The sequence below is a fragment of the Mauremys reevesii genome, linkage group 11, assembly GCF_016161935.1.
Source record: "Mauremys reevesii isolate NIE-2019 linkage group 11, ASM1616193v1, whole genome shotgun sequence".
NCBI classification, from domain to species: Eukaryota; Metazoa; Chordata; order Testudines; family Geoemydidae; genus Mauremys; species Mauremys reevesii.
Genome location: NC_052633.1, coordinates 2,093,320 through 2,109,659, shown reverse-complemented (window position 1 = coordinate 2,109,659; position 16,340 = coordinate 2,093,320).

Sequence of the window (16,340 nt, the reverse complement as noted above, 5' to 3'; positions counted from 1 at the left end):
ACTAGTCTATCCCTCTGTGCTGAGGCAGGATTACCTATACATATGTTACCAAGTTTCTTGGGACTTTATGTAGGACCTACAATAAGACCCCATAAAGGGCAGCTGTTAAGTTTTTCTAGCCCAGGCTGTATTGCTCTTCAGCCATCAAGTCTGTATTTTAGATATGCTAGCATGAAAGGCCCCAAATGAAGCTAAGGACACCAAAACCAGGATGACTGGTTACCAGCATTCATCAACAGCACTACCGGCTGCTACATTTTTGCCGTTGATATGCTTTTTGTCTTTCTGCCTGCCAGCCGCCTACATGCTCCAGAAGATCTACTGTATAGTACCGTCAGTCTCTAAAGGGTTAACCACGGCAGGAGCAAAGGTAGGAAAGAAACAGCAAGTGGCCGTGCTCTCTCCCTTCTCCCGTCTCTGCGATGTCTGGTTTGGGCCTTCAACAGCACCAGACAGCTCCATCGAGTCACGCTGATTGACACCAGCTGAGGGTCTGGCCCATAGCATTAAAAGAGACCCAGGATAGGTAGCAATTCCTTAGCAGAGCTGGGCATAGAACCCACAAGTCCTGACTCAGCCCCTTGCTCTAAACCACTGGACCACGAGAATTTCCCCCCAGCCGCCTGAGCTGCAAGGCTAGATTTTAACCCATCCCAGGGGTTCATACCTTTAGGGATGGGTCAAATCCAAAGAGTTTGCATCTAGAGGAGAATTCCCTGAAGTTCAGGGCTTTGGATTGGGGCCCATCTATAATCATTATAGCCGCCAATGGCCATGTGTCTACATCACAAAATCCACCCAATAGTTTGACCTGAATGTCCATATTCCCAGTGGGGATAACAGTGAAAGTCTTCTGCACCATTTCAGATTTAAATGGGCTACGTGCCAGCAATCTAAAGGGTCATGGGTGAGACGGGCATTTGCTTGGTTCCCAGTTCTGAAAGGACAAACCTAGGAAGAGAAGGGCAGGAGACCTCATGGACGAAACAAAGAAGACGGGGAGCTTTAGTTACTAACAAAACGACTCCAGACTTTGTAGGGATGAGTCAATGGCATTTAAGAACCAAGCAAGCAATGCCCAAGACTTCCCTGAATGAGCGACAGGTGGTTAAGAAGAAAAGATGCATGTTTCCAGTGAAGAGCACTCAGGCAAAGGTGCAGACAAGCAGAGCTGAGTAACACGGCATCTGCAGCAGAAACAGGGGGGCCCGAGGAGCTGGGGAACTCAGCCACAATTCAGTAAACCGGGAATCCCAGTGACATTTGCACATGCTTGGACTGCTGTAAATGTGTGCGGTACACAATGAAACAGCTGCCCGAGTCGAGAGATGCACGTGAAAGCAACAGACTGGGAGGCACATGGACAGTTACAATCCAAGGCAGTTGTGTTGAACAGCAGTGCTTCAGCCAATGCCAGGCTGGTTTTGGATGGATGGTTATACAGGGAGTGTTCATTGTGTGTTCAGCCAATGCATTTGACTAGGCAGTTTTCAGGCTCAATATTGGGTTCTGGGTAAATGAAGTTCACATGTTAGTTATACTGTGGGAATTTAGTAACAATTAGCAGCAAAAGTATTGACTTGAAGCCTGCTGAATTTTTCTTCCTTTAAAGCTTTCATTGTCCTTAGAGAGCTCTGACAACTCCCCTTTTGACCTTGGACACCATCTCACATGGTCCTGGTCTTCCCCCACCCCCCCCCACCCCACCCCGCCCCGCCCCGCCATTAATCATTTCCTTATTCCCTCTGCTTTGGGCATTTCTGTTATCTACTTGGCTACAGTCTGCATTTACACTGATAACCAGCCAGAGGGCAAAGGCTGCGTTTCACCACTGTTCATCAGCGCTCTGTGAAGTCGCACTTACCACCAAGCAGAGTCATAATGGGGGACGTCGTTCAGTTTCAAAGTGAAATATTTTGCTTATCAGTGGGATGCTGTAATAATACCGAGGCGTAAACTCTAGCAGGGCAGATTAGATGGCGGAGGAGTGCTATGATGAAAAAGATGCCCTGGAAACTCATGAAATAATTTGGAAGGGAGTTGAAGAGGCCAAAGAATGGAACTAGACCAGCAGGGTTGTACTACCAGCCTCTGGATCAGGAAGATGGCGTTGGGAGCCGCACGCTGAATGGGGGCAGTTTGTCAGCCCAGGACCGGGAGAAGGCCCAAAAGCTACACAATACCTTTTGCATATTCTTCTTTTATTTCAATTGATAAATGTGTACAGATTTAAGGACAAACGGTGGTTTGATTTACATGTCCCAACTCACTCGAGCAGCAAAATGCAATACCAGGGAGTTTGAAGGATGGAACCCTTGCTTGAGACTGAAATCTTGGCATAGCTAATAGTGCCTTAAGGAGCTACCTTTCCAATTTACTACACCCAGCAGTCACTTTATAAGGGCGTTGCTATGGTAATCACTGCTTGGTAAGGCCAGGGCAGGACTGGAGCAATTAGGCTTTGGATGCAGAGGTTTTCAGGGGGTGAGGATGGGGCCTGTGCCCTGTACCTCCTTGGCCCCCTCTCCCACGGGGCAGGACTCATGTGATGGGCCAAGCTAGCAACCGCGGACAAAGGTGGCTCCAGCTCCCAGGTCCACCTGCATCTTCACTATAAATAAAGTAAGCTTTTAATAGCTATTAAATTATATATTGGGCAGAAGTGGAAATAATTATGCTGGGATTTATCATAGAATCATAGAAGATTAGGGTTGGAAGAGACCTCAGGAGGTCATCTAGTCCAACTCCCTGCTCAAAACAGGACCAACCCCAACTAAATCATCCCAGCCAAGGATGGAGATTCCACCACCTCCCTAGGTAACCCATTCCAGTGCTTCACCACCTTCCTAGAAAAAAAGTTTTTCCGAATATCCAACCTTGACCTCCTCCATGGCAACTTGAGACCATTACCCCTTCTTCTGTCATCTGGTACCACTGAGAACAGGCTAGTTCCATCCTCTTTGGAACCCCCCTTCAGGTAGTTGAAGGCAGCTATCAAATCCCCCCTCATTCTTCTCTTCTGCAGACTAAACAATCCCAGTTCCCTCAGCCTCTCCTTGTAAGTCATGTGCCCCAGCCCCCTAATTGTTTGTGCCTCATCTGTCAAAAAAGTCACAAGCCACCACCTATGCTGAGTTCACAGAAAGCAGTACTGTAGGGAGACATAGGCCTAGCCTACCCTAGCAAAGGTGTGGAAAAGTTCCGCTACACCTGTATAGCTGTACCAGCAAACTTACCTCCTGGAGAACCAGCATATTGTGACAAGCTTTTGGCAGTATCGCCTACAGCACTTCCCCAAATGAGATAAGCTATACTAGCAAAAGCAGCTTTTTGCTGGTGTAACTGCATCCACACTAGGGCTTTTTCCAGTATAAAAGTATCGTAAAAAAAATCACCCCCCCCCCAACTAACATTATAATAGCAGCAAAAATTTTAAGTGCAGCCCCAGCCTTCAACTCCCCCCACCCTATAATCTGGTTAAGTGTCATATCAGGACAAGATGTCGAGAAAGAGCCTTGAACGATGGCTCAGGAGCTAGCTGTTCTGACCGGCAGGCGACAGAAGCTGCTTGAACTGACCCAGGTACTGTAACTATAGCCAGCTTTGCCAGCTCTGGTGATTTTGTAGTCTTTGGTGTTCTCCTTAAAGTTCCATCTCCTAGAACCACGCGATCACATGGGAACCTCACCTCTCATTTACAAAGGAGTAAGTTTCCAGCCCTCAGAACTGCAGATAAGAGCTTGAAAACACAAACCCTAAAACCCCAAAATGCAGAAGGAAAAAAAAGCCAAAATGTATCATTCCTTACAATTTCATGGGTTTTTTTAGGAAAGGGGGCAATTCATGATATTTGAATGCGTGGGGTTAACCATACTGCGGAACCACTCACAAAATAGTTAAGCTTAACATTGTCAGGGGAAGGATGGTACTATTATTAAGCCAAATTATGACTTAATTGGCATCACAGCGACTTGGTGGGATCCATCTCCTGACTGAACTATTGGTAGAGAGGAGTATGGCTTGTTGAGGAAGAGTTGGCAGGGTAAAGAGGGAGGAGGTGTGGCATTATACACCAAGAATATATACACTTGTTCTGAAGTCCAGAAGGAGGTGAGGGGCAGACCAGTTGAAAGTCTCTGGGTGAAGATCAAAGGGGAAAAAACAGGGGTGATGTCATGGATCGGGACTACTATAGACCACCAAATCATGAGGAGGTGGTGGATTGGGTTGCCACCTTTAAAATGCAAAACCCCCAGCACCCTTCACCTGCACAAGGCAAGCCCACCATAGCCCCAAACCCCAACCACAAGGCAACTCCGTACCCACCCCTTCAACAGCACTTACAGTCTCTAGAGAGATAACACATCTAGATATGATCTATAACATCTCAAGGCTCCTCACTCTCGCGTGACTCAAACCCTCTCCCTCACAACACCCACGTGATGCGCTTGTGTGTTGGTGGGGAGACACAGCTGCTGTATTGTCAACAGTTTTGATCTATCATCACTGAAACTGCGGAAGTGGGGAACACTGCAGCATCTTTAGCAGGACACAGAAACTTTGAACATTGGATATCCCAGTGTATTGTGATAATAATGCAAATTTTTAGACCCACATTAAAAAAAACCCTGGCAGATTAAATTATTTTTCTGGCAACTGGCAAATCCATTAAAAAAACGGCCAGTCACATACCAGCCAGGTGGTGACCCTAGTGCTGGATGAGGCATTTGTAGAACAATTAAATACCCAAAACACAAGACCTGGTAGTAATGGGGACTAACTATCTAACTAACTACATGCAGCATTCCCCCTCAATGCTAGTTAGTGCCCCTACACTCCCTGCACCCCTCAATGCCAGTTACTGCCCTTCCCCCACATCTTTGGGAAGTAGGGCAAGGCTACTTCTTTTGTGACCTATCAAGAGTGCGGATTAATACATTTCTATTCAAACAATAGTCTCAGATGCTTATTCTAGTGACAATTGTTAAAATCAGCTTGATTTACAATACAATGCTTTCTTAACCTGCCAAAAATCACTGGCCAGCTTTTAAAAGAATTGTTTAGACCCCTAAAAAGATGTAATTTCTACAAAACAAATCTTACTGTGCACAATGTGCCAGAAGCCATAACATCTGTACCAAATTTAGAGAGTCTAAAACAGAAACACGATGATTACGACTATGGGAAATGGGGTGGGTAGCTAGCTGCAGCCTGGCAAATGGTTTGCTGCATTGTATATGCTGCCAGGTTTGTTTCACAGCAACTTGGTGGGATCCATCTCCTGACTGAACTATTGGTAGAGAGGAGTATGGCTTGCTGAGGAAGAGTTGGCAGGGTAAAGAGGGAGGAGGTGTTGCATTATACATGCATGGGATATTATGTTTTAGCAAGGCATTCTTGTTTGTATAGCCGAAACGTTCTTCTTCTAAGTTTGTGGAACTTCCCATTCGCCCACACCCCAAGAAAAACTCACATTCCTGTACCTTTTTGTATCTAATAGCACATAGAAAAGAGGTGGGGGGTGGGCTTTTAACCAAGTTACAGGAAGATTTTTAAACTTTGTTTCTGGCTATTAGTGGTGGTGGTACTTCTCACTGAATGTAGATGCACTTAAACCTGTTTAATCCTCGCTTAAATCAGTTTAGTTTAGTTTAGTAATTTACTACTCCATGTTAAACAAGGATTAAATGGGTTTAAGTGCATCTACATTAGGGGGTATCACCTATTTAACGACACAGGTTTCAAATTAATTTAGTTAAGACTGTAGAACTTTTCTAATATAGATAGGCTCTAAGTATTAGGACACAATTGCAAATAGATGCACATTAGTTAAATGTCAACATGCATTTGTATAATACCTCATTGAATCTGCTCATTAGGTTTGCTTCATTTGAGTGTGCAATCAGGTTTCTCTTTTAAAAATAAAAAAAGTCTTTGAGCAGGTGTGTGGGGAAAGCCTACCTACAGAACAAGTGAGCCATTTCATGAATGCGCCTAAAGCTAGAGGGTTTTTCTATATGATTTTTCTATGCAGAATTTTTTTGTAGAAAGGAATCAAGTATGAGAAAAGTTTTCCAAAAGGCAAAGAACAAACATTCTTTTAAATCTCTCATGCTGTTCTAAGTATCATGCATCAGCACCATCTTGCTCAATCATACCAGCTTCCTGGGATGGGGGAGCGACTGGGGGGCAGGGCCCCAGGGGAAGAGCTGGGTTGGGGGCGGGGCCTTAGGGATGAGTCAGGGGTGTTGGTTTTCAGCAATTAGAAAGTTGGCAACCCTAATCAGGGCTTAAATTCAGCCAGAGCTGTCTGGAGCAGAACTCTGGTAAATATTTTCAACCCCCCTGGAATTTTTATGTTGAGGGTGGGAGGGGAGCATGGGGGGCTGCGGGAAATACTCTCTACGAATTTAAGCCATGTTTGGTATCATTTTTATAAGATCTCCTCCATCCACTGGCACTCTGTACAGGGGTGAATGGGGGAGCTCTGCACAGTCAACAGTAAAGCTACGCTGGCCTGAAGAGACAGTCAGTGGTGAAGCTTGTGAGAACTAGTCCCTGTGGGTTCAGATACCCTGACAGTCAAGAGAGCTTGGCTGGGAGCCAATCAGCCTTTTCCCAGAGTCCGATCCAATGAAGAGCTGGGAGGCAGTGGTTGGGTTTGGCAGGGCTCATGCACATTCATGGGGGTTTGAGCAAAGTTCTTGCAGCATGAGGCCATCCTGCTTTCCCCAGCAGAATGTGGCTTGAGCGTGAAGGCTTGGATTTTCTGGAGGTGGGGGGTACATAATGTATCCTCTCTTAGGATACAGCTACACCCCCTTGCTGGAGTGCAGAGTCCCAGCTCCAGCCTGCGTGGTAACCTCTACACTGCTATTTTTAGCCCAGTAGCATGGGCCTGGCTCTGAGACTTGTTGCCTCAGGGTTTTTCTTTCTTTCATAGAATCATAGAATATCAGGGTTGGAAGGGACCTCAGGAGGTCATCTAGTCCAGCCCCCTGCTCAAAGCAGGACCAATCCCCAGACAGATTTTTGCCCCAGATCCCTAAATGGCCTCCTCAAGGATTGAACTCACAACCCTGGGTTTAGCAGGCCAATGCTCAAACCACTGAGCTATCCCTCCCCCACTTTCTGTCTTCGCTGTGTACACGTACCCTTAGTGTCCTTCGCAGTGCATTTCAGCTGGGCTTGTCAAACAGCCGAGCAACTGCTGATGATGGCTGGAATTGGTGACTGCTCTACTTCAGCTAGGGGTTGTACTGCTACACTGGGCAACCTTGCTAAAGCCAAGACCTACAGTTATCTGACCCCCGACCTCTGGAAGAAGAGTGTATCCACGAAGTCGCCTTATTAGCAATTCACTGATCATCTGGCTAAGACCACCCCAGACTCTCAGTGCAGAGAACCCAGGCAGCTGCTGTGGCAACTACTAAAATGTTTTTGTACGAAATAAAGTGATAAGTGGGGAAAAAATGGCGGCACCAGCAAAGACATGCAAATGCTCCTCCCAGCCAGCCGTTGCTGCACTCACCAAGGTGTTCAGGGCACAACGGTGCACTGCTTGTGCTCCTCGCATGCCCACCTGCTTGTGTTGCCATGGCTATGGAGCCCAAGAGGGGATTAACGGCTACAGTCAACTAAACAAACTGAAGGCAGGAGCCAGGCATTCTCAACCAAGACAGTGTCAAGAGGGAAAAGCAGGGCTGAGCCCAAAATTAGCATGCAGTGAAGAGTGGGGCAATCAGAGATTTTCACCAGACTCTGACTCACTGGGGGGTGAGCTCTCAGCACAGCGCTCAACGTGCAAATCCTCTTTAACCCTAAATATTGGTGCAGAGGGTCTGATTCTTGGATCAAGCATCTCGTAACCACGCTAGGGAACTTAAGGAGTATGTTAAACCTCAGCGCGGGAGAGCCGAGCTCCCTTTATCTGGGGGAGGTGGGTCAGCCACTCTCAGTGTGGGGCAGAACCCTGCAAACTAAACTAAACAGATGTGCACAGAGAGAGAGAGAGAGAGAGAGAGAGTTCATGGGGCCTCCAGCTTCCCTAGACCTGTTGTACTGAGAACACCATTAACAGTGTCTGATCTGTTCTATCTTGAAAAGAAATGTAACCAACTGGCCATGAGTGTTACATGATTCTGAGCCACAAAAATGTGTCTTACAGGCTGGTCTACTAATGTAGATGGACTAGGTGGACCTAAAGCGTCAAAGGTGCCCACCAGGAAACAAGGTTCAGGGTTTGGGAAACAGAGACCTCAGCCTGCTGAGTGCCAGGGCAAACCTACCATTACAAATCCTTTTAGCCTTTTATTAAAGATACAAAACAGCAGGAGAAAGAGTTAAAGCATCAAAGTGTAAAGTATTAAGTAAGACTTTCATTTTAACAGCATGCCTTGTTCCTAGTTGCTGGAGAGAGTTTTTAGAAGGACTCCCACTGGCCCTTGGTTGATAGTCTTTTAGATGGCATTAAAGATGGTAATAATTGGCCTATTGGGGACAAACTTGGACCAGCATCAGGCTGTTCAGGGCATTGCTTTATTTGCCTCTTTCTGGTCACAGGCTCACAGCGGTGTGGCAAAATCTGCAGTCTTGTCTGGCTAAGCCAGTCTCCTATTAGATGAGAGGCATGGAAACAGAAAATAGGGTAGAGAAGGAAAAGGACACACTGGGGGTTGGGGAAGGGCTGATGACAACGTCTCACACCCCAGGTGGTGGCTGGGACTCAGCTAGAGCCAGTGGAGATGGTGATGTCATCTGGGTCCCTCTGTCTGGCCCGGTCTGGTCAGGACGTCTCTCAGGATCAAGATGAAGAAGGTCTTGGATCCCAGAAGGCGGTGGGGGTGGCAGCCGTGATGATGAAACTCACTCCAGTCACCAGGCTTTCTCCCCAAAGTTTTTCTTTGAGGACTCCAAAAGAGTGATGGTGGAATAGCCCTCCCCTTGTTATTTTGTCCTAATAGCCGACACACCAATTTGGGTTCACAGATTTCCAGTTCCGTAGTTCGATATTTTCCTCAGCCGTGGTTTGAACACAGTCCTTGAGTTATGGCAGGAAGCCTTTTTGTTTGGACTCATTCAGTCCTGTCTCGCTTTTTCACCTTTTCCCCTCACCGTTGCTTGAGCTAGGTCATTCGGACGTTTGTATGGACTTTCCCTCACGTTTTACCATTGAGCTCACAGGGGAAATGTGTAGGGTCAACTATCACAATAGGTCCCCAGCTGTGGGGGGGGGGGAGGCGCTTTTTAGCTCAAGCTTTAGCAGCTCGGGCAGGACCCTAGTTCAATGCCTGATGTGTTCGGCAGGCTAGTGGCCTTCTCAGAAATATCAGCTGGCCTCGAGCACTTTGTAATGATGCATTTCACAGGCAGGAGCCTTCAGGAGCTCGCTCTGCGTTTTCTTTCATCTTATTTTTCTGCTCACGTGCATTTTCCACGGGCACAATAGACCATATTGTTTGGGGTTGTTGGGTTTTTTTAAAGACTGGACGAGTTTGCTTATTTCCACACAACTGAAACTCTTGATCCAAAGGATTTGGGAGTTTTCCAAACAAAGCTGGGATAACGCAGTTAGTGACAGTCCCTGCCCAGAAATGCCCTGCGGCTCTTTACCAGACCTGGAAGTTCAAAGGAAAAACCCTGAAAGTATTCCCTCCTTCAGCACAGCCCTGTTATTAGGGCTCTGTCATACTATATCCTACATGGCCCTTTGGGCAGAAATAGCTGGTGGGAGCCCTATAGCTACACTTGCCAATTTTCCTCCTTCTCATCATAAGAGAGAGCCACTACCCTGTGATGTGTAGGCATATAATTAGCACTTGCAGCCCTCAGAAAATCACTACTCTTCTCCTGCAGCTTTTTGCCAGTAATTGCCATTCAAAATCTACATTATACCTTCCTATTGTGGCCTAAAGGCTGGTGTCCTTTGAACCAAATGCCTCCTTATTTAGGACACACAACCAACTTAAGCTCCTTAGAAGCCCAAACACGGTAGCCAAATCCCAATTCTCTAGTGTGCTTGACGGACTGTCACAGGGCTTGGTTTAAAAACACCTTTAGTTTGATCTGTGCAAGTGTGTATAGACAACTTAGAGCTGTGTTAATCACAACACCTAGCTCTTATGCAGTGCTTTTCATCAGCAGATTGCAAAGCGCTTGACCAACGAGATCAGTATCATTATCTGCATTTTACAGATGGGGAAACTGAGGCACGGAGCAGGGCTGTGATTTGTCCAAGGTCACCCAGTATGCCAGTGGCAGAGTTAAGAGTAACACCTAGGTCTCCTGAATCCCAAACAGTACTCTATCCACTAGGCCATGCTGCCTGTCCTAATAAAGGCCTTAATTCAGGAAAGCATTTAAGCACATGCTTACTGTCCCATTGAATTCAACAGGACTTAAACATGCGCTTAAGTGCCTTCTTGTGTCGGAAGAATTGCATACTAAACTAAAAAGAAACAATCCAAAGTACCACACAGAACATAAAATCCCTGCAAGCCGCAGGGAAACTTTTTAAAGACACCATAATAGAGGCTCAAATGTATACACCCAGATTAGTAAGAGAACCAAAAAAGAGTCACCCTGGCTAAACAACAAAGTAAAAGAAGCAGTGAGAGGGAAAAAGGCATCCTTTAAAAAGTGAAAGTTAAATCCTAATGAGGAAAATAGAAAGGAGCATAAACTCTGGCAAATGAAGTGTAAAAATATCATTAGGAAGGCCAAAAAAGAATTTGAAAAACAGCTGGCCAAAGACTCAAAAAGTAATGGCAATTTTTCTTTACCTACATCAGAAGCCTGCTAAACAACCAGTGGAGCCACTGGATAATCGAGATGCTAAAGGAGCACTTAAGGACAATAAGGCCATTGCGAAGAAACTAAATGAATTCTTTGCATCAGTCTTCACAGCTAAGAATGTGAGGGAGATTCCCAAACCTGAGCCATTCTTTTTAGGTGACAAATCTGAGGATCTGTCCCAGATTGAGGTGTCATTAGAGGAGGTTTTGGAATAAATTGATAAACTAAACAGAAATAAGTCACCAGGACCAGATGGTATTCACCAAAGAGTTCAGAAGGAACTCCAATGTGAAGTTGCAGGACTACTAACTGTTGTCTGTAACCTATCATTTAAATCAGCTTCTGTACCAGATGACTGGAGGACAGCTAATGTGATGCCAATTTTTAAAAAAGGGCTCCAGAGGTGATCCTTGCAATTACAGGCCGATAAACCTGACTTCAGTACCAGGCAAACTGGTTGAAACTATAGTAAAGAACAAAATTGTCAGACACATAGATGAACATAATTTGATGGGAAATAGTCAACATGGTCTTTGTAAAGGGAAATCATGTCTCACCAATCTACTAGAATTCTCTGAGGGGGTCAACAAGCATGTGGATAAGTGGGATCCAGTGAATATAGTGTATTTAGATTTTCAGAAAGCCTTTGACAAGTTCCCTCACAAAAGGCTCTTACACAAAGTAAGCTGTCATTTGATAAGAGGGAAGGTTCTCTGTGGATCGGTAATTGATTAAAAAATAGGAAACAAAGGGTAGGAATAAATGGTCAATTTTCAGAATGGAGAGAGGTAAATAGTGGTGTCCCCCAGGGGTCTGTATTGAGCTCAGTGCTGTTCAATATATTCATAAATGATCTGGAAAAAGGGGTAAACAGTGAGGTGGCAAAATTTGCAGATGATACAAAATGACTCAAGTTAAATCCCAAGCAGACTGCGAAGAGCTACAAAAGAACCTCTCAAAACTGGGTGACTGGGCAACAAAATGACAGATGAAATTCAATGTTGATAAATGCAAAGTAATGCACATTGGAAAACATAATCCCAACTATACATATGAAATGATGGGGGGTCTAAATTGGCTGTTACCACTCAAGAAAGAGATCTTGGAGTCATTGTGGGTAGTTCTCTGAAAAAATCCACTCAATGTGCAGCGGCAGTCAAAGAAGCGAACAGAATATTGGGAATCATTAAGAAAGGGATAGATAATAAGACAGAAAATATCATAATGCCTCTATATAAATCCCTGGTACGCCCACATCTTGAATACAATGTGCAGATGTGGTTACCCCGTCTCAAAAAGAATATATTGGAATTGGAAAAGGTTCAGAAAAGGGCAACAAAAATGATTAGGGGTATGGAACAGCTTCTGTATGAGGAGAGATTAATAAGACTGGGACTTTTCAGCTTAGAAAAGAGACGGCTAAGGGGAGATATGATTGAGGTCCATAAAATCATGACTGGTGTGGAGGAAGTAAATCAGGAAGTGTTATTTACTCCTTCACATAACACAAGAACTAGGGGCCACCAAATGAAATTAATAGGCAGCAGGTTTAAAACAAATAAAAGGAAGTATTTTTTCACACAACGCACAGTCAACTCCTTGCTATTGGATGTTGTGAAGGCCAAGACAATAACAGGGTTGAAAAGAACTAGATAAATTCATGGAGGATAAGTCCATCAATGGCTATTAGCCAGGATGGGCAGGAATGGTGTCCCTAGCCTCTGTTTGCCAGAAGCTGGGAATGGGCAATGAAATGGATCACTTGATGATTACCTGTTCTGTTCATTCCCTCTGGGACATCTGGCATTGGCCACTGTTGGAAAACAGGATACTGGGCTTGATGGACCTTTCGTCTGGCCCAGCATGGCTGTTCTTATGTTTTTACAATTTGAGTTTATCCAATTTTAATCTCTTTGTCAAGTAAACGTTTAGTAAAGGTGTTTGCCGTACTGGGTAGCCTTTTAGAGTTAGATGTCTCTTTGCTGGATATATGCTGAGACCTGAAATCAGTACAGTAATATTAGCAGCTATCTATCTTTTTAAAAATAGCCTTTGGTTTACAAAGCTGGATTCCTTACATTCCAACCCTCTTTCATGGTAAAAATGCAATGCCCTTGGCTTACTAAAACCCTGGCAATCTCACAGTTGGGCTGTCCTCCCCTGGAGTCTGCTACATGATGGTTGTGTGAGCTGTCTTATTGGTATAGCTGCGGCCTCTGGAGTGCTGTCATCTGCAGTGGAAGTCACTCAGGAAAAGTCTTATCATGCAAATACCCTGAGTTGCTAAGACAATGATTCTCTTTTCTGGAGATTAAGAGAAGATTAAAAAAACCCTGAATGGCTGAAGCCTCATTGTGGGGTGCCCTGGATTTACAACTGGTTCAGGTAATGGGAGTTCACTTCAAATCCTAATCAGTGTCTTCAAATAGCTGGTCGTGTCATTGGGCTAAATGGCGAATCCCATAGCTAACTTCACAAGGGGCTCCCCAGCGAAGGAAGCTCTGGGACAATTCACAAACACCTCAGAAACATTATGACCTGTGGGTGGGTAGAAAGGGACAAAAATGACTGGAAATCTACTTGGAGCGGTGAATTAGGATGGGGTGAAGAAAGTTAACAGGAATTCCTGAAGGAGTTTTATTGGTGAGTGGTGACCTAATTGGTACCCATTCAGTTAGGGTGTGTCTTCACTGCAGAGTCAGCCCAGGGGCAAGCAGGCATGTTGCAAAGCCCTGCCCAAGTTACTGTGCCTCACTGGTGCTGATGATGGAAATGAATTTCTGGGGGGAAACATGTCTCATGGTTCTTTGTGCTGCCGTAAGTTGAGCCATTCTTGGATTCTTTCCTAGTGAATAGGGAGAGAACTTGTCTGTCTTTCTGGGAATATGGGGAGGAATTGTGGGATCTTGGAGGACCATCTGCACTTTGAGTGACTTAGTTTGATTCCTTGCGGCAAAGTGGGTGAGTTACCAGCACTCGTGAAAGCAGCCTCTGTACCTCCAGCCAGGCCAGCTTTCTCAAGTGGATGAGAGGGTTTTGCGTGTGGACAGGAGCAGAGGAGGGTTAGCGGCAATGCCAGAGTCACTTCTATGGCAACCTTTGGCAGGTTTAAAGAAGCTCTTTTCTAAGAGCTGAGACTTCAGGCCTTGTCTAGAATTGCTGGCTATTGCAGTCGCACTGTACCCCTGTGTAAGGAGGGTGAAACACTATAGACTGATGGAACCATGCAAACAAGGGTAAGTTCTACCAGTGCCCACTGAGGCTTTGTTCGTCCTTCATAGCAGTTTGCACTTGTGTAAATGCAAAGTTAGGCAAAGTCTCATTGTAGACAGGGCTTGATGTTGCAGGAGTAAGCTGTACTCTTACCTATGCACTGTTCTCTTCCCATTACAGCTGGTCTGAGTGTAAATTGCTAATGGGCCTGGTGCTAATCTGCATACTTCATAATGCACCCACCAATGCCATGGGCTCTCTTCTTTTCTCAGCAAATTAATAGCAGAGCTACTGTGTGTTACTGAGACTTCACAAAATACACTGGTCTGCACTGACTGAATTATAATGTCTGATCATGTACTAGACTAAAAGGGTCCTGGAGAAAGGCCATTTTGGCATGCTCTCGCCTTAGGACTTGTTCACCTCGTTGCTCTAATGACATGCCAGTGCTACAAATACAGCTGTCTCAAGCGATCTTGTGGTGTAGCTGGGAGCTTGGGCATTTTTTCTAACTAAGCTAAAGCCCTAGATAATGAGGTATCAGTACCTTGAGTTTATTCCACAATGCTCAGCAATGGAACACCTAGCTGATCCCCCATCTTCTGAGGATGTGTGTGCCATCTCTCAGAAAAAAAATCACAAGGCACCAGCCCCAGATGGCATCCCAGCTGAGGTTTTTAAAGCTGGTAGAACAATGCTCTAGCACAAACTTTGCCATCTCCTCGATGGAATCTGGACCCGTGAAGAAATTCCACCTGACTTTAAGAATGCCAGCATTGTTAGAATATTCAAAAAAGGGGACAAATCTTTGTGTGGGAATTACAGAGGTATTGCTCTCCTCTCTGTCGCAGGGAAGATTCTTGCCCAGATCCTACTATACTGCCTCCTTCCTCTTGCCGAGGAACTCCTTCCCAAATCATGGTGTGACTTCAGGCCATCCTGAGGCACAACCAACATGATCTTCGTGGCACGACAGATTCAGGAGAAGTGCAGAGAGCAACACCAGGAACTATTCATGGCATTCATTGACCTAACCAAGGCCTTTGACTCTATCAACCGTGATGCCCTATGGAAGGTGCTGTGTAGGTTTGGCTGTCCACAGAAATTCATTTCCATCATCAGACTACTCCATGTTGGGATGACTGCCACCATTTTGTGCAACAGCTCAGAAACCGAACCATTCACCATTCTCAGGGCTGTGTCATTGCTCCAACACTCTTCTCCATTTACTTGGCCTAGATCCTGATTCTCATTCACGACCACCTCCCTGATGGAATCGGGATTGAGTGTCGTATGGATGGCCAACTCTTCCATCTTCGACATCTCCAAACAAAATCTAAGATCACGAGAATTGGCATCACTGGCCTTCAGTATGCAGGTGACTTTCATTCTTGCACACACAGAGGCCAACCTGCAAAGCACCCTAAATCTTTTTGCAGATGCCTATCACAGCCTGGATCTCTGTCTCTCTCAACATCAGGAAAACCAAGGTACTTTACCAGCCCTCACCTGCACAAACTACTCTTCATACTCCACAAATCACCATCAGCAGAGAACCCCTGAAAAATGTAGACCATTTTCCATGCGTTGCCAGCCAACTCTCCCAAACAGCCAGCGTTGACACAGAAATTGAATACAGGATCCACTGTGCCAGCACATCTTTTAGAAGAATACTTAAACAAGTCTTCAATGATAGGGATCTACAAACAGGTACCAAGATCTTGGTTTACAAGGCAGTTGTCATCCCCACCCTTCTCTATGGGTATAAGACCTGGGTAATCTATCAATGACATCTCAAGCGGCTGGAGTGGTTCCAGCAGCACTGCTTCAGGAGGATTCTCAGGATCAGCTTGGAAGACCGACGCACTAACATCAACGTTCTCTCTGCAGCCAACATCAGCAGTGTGGAAGCACAGGTCATGAAGTACCAACTCCACTGGGCTGGCCACACTCGCCTCCCAAAGCAAGTGCTCTTCTCTCAGTTAAGTCAGGGAAGAAGGGCTCACAGAGGCAGCGGAAGCATTTCAAAGATGTACTGAAAGTACAGCTTAAAAGGGGAGGCATCAAACCAACAAACGGGAAGGACTCGGTGTGGAGCAGCACACGGTGGCACCACATCATACACCAAGCACCAGCTCACTTTGAGGAGAACAGACGTGCTCATGAGACATAGAAGCGACAAAGGAGGAAAGAAAGGGCACAACACTGCAGCCAACAACTACCTCTCCTCCCAGATTACACCTGTCACTTCTGTGGGAAAATCTGCAAGAATTGGGCTCCTCAGCCACTTCAAAATTCACCAATGAACCCCCTTGGCAGACATCATCCCCGCA